The sequence below is a fragment of the Aristolochia californica genome, unplaced genomic scaffold (assembly GCF_029961685.1).
Source record: "Aristolochia californica isolate CCGP_79_NKW_82.1479 unplaced genomic scaffold, dmAriCali1.0.hap1 SCAF_427, whole genome shotgun sequence".
Classification (NCBI taxonomy): domain Eukaryota; kingdom Viridiplantae; phylum Streptophyta; class Magnoliopsida; order Piperales; family Aristolochiaceae; genus Aristolochia; species Aristolochia californica.
In genome coordinates, this window is record NW_027182134.1 from 1 (window position 1) to 7,520 (window position 7,520).

The 7,520-nt window shown below is 35.9% G+C and overlaps 2 non-coding genes across 2 annotated transcripts; one reads left to right on the forward strand and one right to left on the reverse strand.

Moving 5' to 3' along the window:
* The first annotated feature begins 1,030 nt into the window (after positions 1–1,030).
* Positions 1,031–1,104, forward strand: TRNAD-GUC (transfer RNA aspartic acid (anticodon GUC)). Its single transcript has one exon. It is a non-coding gene; the product is annotated as a tRNA-Asp (tRNA).
* Positions 1,105–4,665: 3,561 nt separating this feature from the next.
* TRNAC-GCA (transfer RNA cysteine (anticodon GCA)) lies at positions 4,666–4,737 on the reverse strand. The gene has a single exon. It is a non-coding gene; the product is annotated as a tRNA-Cys (tRNA).
* Between the last annotated feature and the right edge of the window lie 2,783 nt (positions 4,738–7,520).

The window sequence follows — 7,520 nt, forward strand, 5'->3', positions numbered from 1 at the left end:
TCAAAAAAAGCATTCTATCGTTTTTTAATTTCCTGGCTTAGTATTAGTGTGAGATAAAGATAGGTTATATCCCATCTTAACGATGAGTGAGTCGATGAGTCAAAATGGAAGAAAGGTTTGACTTACCTTTTCTGTCTGTCGAACAAATCATTTCCTGAGGGGATCCCATACTTCGTTTTATATATATAGGATATAGGACGGGATGGTTCATTTCATGAATTAAAATCAAAAATTCTATGGAATCGTAGAAGCAGGAAAGATTTTTCGGATCTAGTCATCCCATTATAATTATACATTACATTATATTGACAATTCCAAAAAACTGCTCATACTATGAACATAGTATGATGGCGATCGGGCAGGTATGCCCCTATCGTCTAGTGGTTCAGGACATCTCTCTTTCAAGGAGGCAGCGGGGATTCGACTTCCCCTGGGGGTAGGGTACTACGAAAGGAAGTTGATCATGGATTATCAATAAGCCCAGAATTTGTTCTTCCTGGGTCGATGCCCGAGCGGTTAATGGGGACGGACTGTAAATTCGTTGGCGATATGTCTACGCTGGTTCAAATCCAGCTCGGCCCACTAATTCGCCGATCCATGATAACCAAATTTGTCCTCCAGAAATGCCCATTATTTAGATATTTAGAATGCCCCATATATTCTAAAATTCTAAAAGTATTCTAAGGATATATGGGAATAAAATATATAGGGATAAAGGGTCCATTTTTTCTACAATACCCCTTGGTTTCTTTCCAATTTCTCACATCTTCTGATCTGTCTAAAGATCTAGATTCCCAATTTGTTGCAAAGGTAGTAAAGAAAAAAAGAGTCCTTTTTCCATTGAAAAATAGATTCTCAATATATTAGTAGGATTACCAGTAATCTGTGTCATTCTTACTCTAGTCCGTATCCATGTGGATATCAGTATATCAGTCGTGTTTCTTTTACAACACGAGAATATTTCTCGTAAATAGAAACGAAACGAATGAAAGCATAAGAATACATATATGCATGCTGTATACCTCACCCTGGGATTGTAGTTCAATCGGTCAGAGCACCGCCCTGTCAAGGCGGAAGCTGCGGGTTCGAGCCCCGTCAGTCCCGACCTCGGATCCGATGAATCCATCAATTCATCTTCCCATTTTCTGTGAGGAGGGGGCCCGGGACAGGATTGAATTTCCTGCGGGGATCCTTAATTTTTTTTTATTTTGTTTTTCGTTTCGAATTTCTCATCGGACAAAGACGGGAATTTCAATTATTTGAACTAGTACCGATTGCTGGGGGAGAGGCATACGTAGTCGTAGGTATCGCCATACTGGGGATTCCAAGAGAGACCCACTGGTTTGACTTTTTCAATTGCTTCTGATCCATGAAATGGAATAGGGTACAGAGTACCCATACGTTTCCAGGGAGTACATATACAAATTGTACTCGTTTATTCTACGATACACAATTAACTAACTTAGTAACATAGTTACTCGGGCAGCAGAGTACTATTAAACCTACTCCCTTTTGTTTTCGTGTTTTCGAGATACGATTTTGTGCAATCTCAATTAGTAAAGTAATTAAAAACAATCTATCTATCTTATTCTTATTCAAATTGCATGCTGAATTTAGCTTTCAGTCCCAATCCAAGGAAAAAGAGGGTCCTTACTTTTAATATAAAGTAAAGGATCAAACAATGATCCGTCCCTTTTGTTTCTTTTCCACAGGGGGAATGAATCATTTTTTTTTCTTTATTTTCTTTATCTTTATATAATATATATTTTTATTTTAGGGTTTCATCGAAGAAGGAGAAAAATCAATAAAGAAAGAATTTGTCGGAATATTAGATCTTTTTTTTTATATCGAGACCCATCCCATACCCATACCTTTATCACTTTCTCTGCCTTCCAGGAGGATTAGATCATTACGAAAACTTCGCTTCGAGCTTAACTCCTCCCCCTTTCCATTTCACTCCTACTGTTTAGGTCTGTTACCAATGGAAGGCCGGCAACAGAACACAGGTCAGATGATACCTCGTCGGATGATTCTTATAAAGAAGATGATAGATTTTAGAAACTAAAGAATGAAAAAAAAAAAGATGAGAAATTCAATGGGATTCTTGATTAGATCAGGAATCCCATTTTTGATTCGGTATGGATAAAAGATCTTCCTATGTTATACTATTCAATTCTCGACGATGAATCGATTTAATAGATCAGATATTGTTATTCATATTCATAATATAATATTGAATATTGATCCGATTCAGTATCAACCATCAGGATGCACCCATTGAATTTACAGGAGAAATCTTTTTATTTTTATTTTTTTTTTTCTATGGGATTAGATCCCGAGTTATTGCGAAGCAAAAAAAAACGATGAGATTATGGAAGTCAATATTCTCGCATTTATTGCGACTGCGCTGTTCATTTTAGTTCCTACTGCTTTTTTACTTATCATCTACGTAAAAACAGTCAGTCAAAATGATTAGAATTAAACTTGACTTATTAGCTCTTATCAATGATTGACGAAATAAAAGGGATTCCAATTCCAAGTCTTAAATGAAATTAGAGAACTGGAATCAACAGTATAATAGATGGTGTAGTAGAAAGGTTCATATAGTTCTTTCTACCACACTATCTATTATTATATTGTAAAAATATTGTATTGCATGTATAAAGTTGTATTGTATAAATTCAAAAAATGGATGGGTTTGATATAGACTAGATACAATATCTATCCATATAAATGAAGTAATTGATTGGGCCGTTAACAGATACCCCACGGAGTTCTATAGTCACTTCTTCGGATTTGAAAAATAAGTATAAGTAGTAAACACCACCCATTTTTCATGCTTGAGCCATGACATGAGGTGAGTCAATAAAGCATAAATAGGATTCCTAGAAGTATAAAACTTAAGTGAGCACGGATCACCCGACGCAAGATCTTATTATGCGTAGTACCCCTTTGAACAACCACTACGTCTATGGCATCTCCAGTAGAAAGTACGTATCCACGTAATAGTAGCAGTACTTCCTCTTTGAACAGTCAAGAGGGAAAAACAAATAAAAAAATAGGGGTTGGTTGCTCCTCATTGTAATATCCATAATTATGGTAAGAGCGGGTTCATCGAAATCGAATATTATATTTAGGAATAGGAAGAGTTCGGCTGGAAAAATTTCCTATCATGCGCATTCCTTTGAGTTTCGAAATACGAACAACATCAGAATCAAATCATTCAAATATTGATCGAAAGATCATTGTTCATATATTACTGGATTACCCTAGAATTTTTGAAATGGATTATCTTAAAACGCTTCGCGGAACGGTCCATTAAACATAAGCACCATTGATCCAATTTGATTACTCAACTTAATTAGTAGTACCCCTAGAGTCCACTTCTTCCCCATACTACGAGTGAAAGGGAAAACGTAAAGACCACCATTAAAGCAGCCCAAGCGAGACTTACTATATCCATGTAAATTATCTCCCCGATCTCTATGAATATGAAGGAATTATTCCATTATTAATCACTAATAATAGTGGAATCAATGGTGCAGAGTCAAAATGGCATTTTGCTCTAACGCTATTGATGAACCAATCCAATGAATACAAGAGTTCCTATACTCTAATTACAAGGATCTCCGGTCGAATCGGAAAGCAGTAAGCAAAAGCAAGATATACAACTACCCTTGGAGATCTTAAAGGAATGTTACTAATGAAAGATGTAGGAATAGTAAGACCCATTGTTTGTTTTGTTAGCTTTCATAAGCATAAGAAAAAAAAATGGAATATAAATAGAATATATATATATACCATAAAGATGTAAAAGATAACTATCTTAACTATCTATCACATACCTCTATCTACCCCCAAGTCTTACTGTCTCTGTTTCTTTCTGTGAAACAATCGGGGGACACCCCATTACGTTCTTGGCAGGGTGTTACAAAAACGGAGAAGTATTTTTCAACTTTTATTAGAAAATTAGATTCTATATTCTATAATATAGATATAGAATAGTTAGTTATTCTATAACTATAATAGTTATAGTTAAGAGTTGATTACCCATCCAATCCAATATTGATTGGATACCTGAGTAAGTACTCAGGGATTCTCGTGAGTCTGGATACAAAATACAAACTATCCTTAGCCCTTTCCGCAACTCCCAATTTGATTCCCCACCAACCTACCCAATTTAATTCAAGACTCAGTCAGTGGGCACCACCCTAGTAAGGTAGGGTAATTAGGAAGTATTGATAGTGCTTCCTATAATCTCCCTCAGATCCTAGAATAGAAGCAAGGATTGGATTTACATTTAGGAACCGAACCCCCTTTCCTTCGCTACCCCGATTTTAGGTATCTGACTTTCGTAGTTCTGAATCTCACAATTTCAGTTTTACTATCGATTCGATTGATAAATCAAATACAAAGAAATAGCCCGAACCAACCAGTAATCAGTCATAAATCGGTTTTTTTTCATATTGATACCCGATTTTAACCATAACCAATGATAAAAATTCAAGTCTTTTTTTTTTTATAGAACCTCTGTATTCTTAAAATACAGTATCTACAACCCTAGTCATGCTTCTGTCAGGCAAGAATTTTGTGAGTTCTATTAGCATATGTGAGTTCTATTAGCATAGAAGGATAAGGTATTCCGAAGCTTTTCTTTTGTTGATCAGGCGACACCCGGATTTGAACTGGGGAGAAAGGGATTTGCAGTCCCGCGCCTTACCACTCGGCCATGCCGCCAAAATGATCCAAAATAGACCTAACTCTTCTTTTTTTTTTTTTTTTGGGGGGGGGGGGTTACTCAACCTTTTTTTGGTTTGAGTTGGATTTTTAAAACGGGTTTCTTTATCCCTTTCCAAAAGGGATCCCTGGGTCCAGTTCTCTTGATTGTATAGTGTTTCAAAACATAATATTTTTTTTTATATTGAAACAGAAAAAAGATATTTCTAGGCACAGAGTCCAAAATTCAGAGTAAATTGGAGCCATTAATTATTTCCTGTGAATTCATGAACAGTTCTTGGATTTTGATCTAACGTTTTCTTTCCTTACCTTAATAATTAAATTAATAACATAAGAAAACAAAAAAGTTGATACACGACTAATCAGTATCAATTGTTTTCAATTTCAATTATAACAACATATATGTGTATATGTAAACCCTCGAACATAAATTGTTACACGCATACCTAGTCCTATCCACCTTATCTTATAGGGAATTGTCGTGCTTGAATTTTGCATTGAATATTTTTCTATTGAATAAGTTGAATCTAAATTGGAAATTCGCATATAGCACCCCGAAAAGAGGGGATATGCAGATAACTAGATAGCTATATCTGGATATACTTATACAATGCCCTTTACGCACTTCAATCGTATTCTACTAATTCTACTAACACTAACAAGAGCTCCCTCTTCTCTGTGAATCCTTTTTTGAACAATGGTGGAATCAATGAAATAAGTTAAGTGCTAAAATAAAAACCAACTCGATACTGTTCCGGATTATTCTGTCTTTATCTCATTCATAGAGAATGGATCAAATCATGAATCTATTTCTGGTACCCAATCTTATTTCTGATACCCAATCTTATTTCTGATACCCAATCTTATCGTAATATCATAATAACAGGTAGAAATTGGATCCATTTGTATATTCTATACAAGACTCCATCAGTCTAAGCTAAGGGGCAGAATTTTGTTTCAAGGAATGTTTTATTAATCCATCTCCATTTGGATCCGTCGAAAATTATCTCTCTTTATTCCTCCGTCTATGCCAATTTCATAGGTCTATGGAATTGGATAAAATTTCATGTGATTCAGTAAAAAGAATATACATTCCATCATTGCTCGATCGATCTATATGGTTCGATAAAGACTTAACCAATAATGGGATTTTTTCAATAAATGGGAAACTTAATTAAGATGCTCCGGGATGAAAATGAGGGAATGTCTACAATACCTGGATTTAGTCAGATACAATTTGAAGGATTTTGTAGGTTCATTGATCAGGGCTTGACCGAAGAACTTCATAAGTTTCCAAAAATTGAAGATACAGATCAAGAAATAGAATTTCAATTATTTGTGGAAACATATCAATTGGTGGAACCCTTGATAAAAGAGAGAGATGCTGTGTATGAATCACTCACGTATTCTTCTGAATTATATGTACCCGCAGGATTAATTTGGAAACCCGGTAGAGATATGCAAGAGCAAACCGTATTTATTGGAAATATTCCTCTAATGAATTCCCTGGGAACCTCTATAGTAAATGGAATATACAGGATTGTGATCAATCAAATATTGCAAAGCCCCGGTATTTATTACCGTTCAGAATTGGACCATAACGGAATTGCTGTCTATACCGGCACAATAATATCAGATTGGGGAGGAAGGTCAGAATTAGAGATTGATAGAAAAGCAAGAATATGGGCCCGCGTGAGTAGGAAACAAAAAATATCTATTCTAGTTCTACTATCAGCTATGGGGTCGAATCTAAGAGAAATTCTGGATAATGCTTGCTACCCTGAAATTTTCTTGTCTTTCCTGAATGAAAAGGAAAAAAAAAAGATCGGGTCAAGGGAAAATGCCATTTTGGAGTTTTATCAACAATTTGCGTGTGTAGGTGGGGATCCAGTATTTTCGGAGTCCTTATGTAAGGAATTACAAAAGACATTTTTTCAACAAAGATGTGAATTAGGAAGGATTGGTCGACGAAACATGAACCGGAGACTGAATCTTGATATACCTCAGAACAATACATTTTTGTTACCACGAGATATATTGGCTGCTGCGGATCATTTGATCGGAATGAAATTTGGAATGGGCACACTTGACGATATGAATCACTTGAAAAATAAACGTATTCGTTCTGTAGCAGATCTGTTACAGGATCAATTGGGTTTGGCTCTGGTTCGTTTAGAAAATGTGGTTCGAGGAACTATATGTGGAGCAATCAGGTATAAATTAATACCGACTCCTCAGAATTTGGTAACTTCAACTCCATTAACAACTACTTATGAATCCTTTTTTGGATTACACCCTTTATCTCAAGTTTTGGATCGAACGAATCCATTGACACAAATAGTTCATGGGCGAAAATTGAGTTATTTGGGTCCTGGAGGATTAACTGGTCGAACTGCTAGTTTTCGGATACGGGATATCCACCCTAGTCATTATGGACGTATTTGTCCAATTGACACGTCCAGAAGGGATCAATGTTGGACTTATTGGGTCCTTAGCTATTCATGCGAGGATTGGTTATTGGGGGTCTATAGAGAGTCCATTTTATGAGATATCTGAGAGATCTAAAGAGGTACTGGTGGTTTATTTAGCACCAAGTATAGATGAATACTATATGGTAGCGACAGGAAATTCTTTGGCCTTGAACCAGGATATTCAAGAAGAACAGGTTGTTCCAGTTCGATACCGTCAAGAATTCCTGACTATTGCATGGGAACAGATTCATCTTCGAAGCATTTTTCCCTTCCAATATTTTTCTATTGGAGCTTCCCTCATTCCTTTTATTG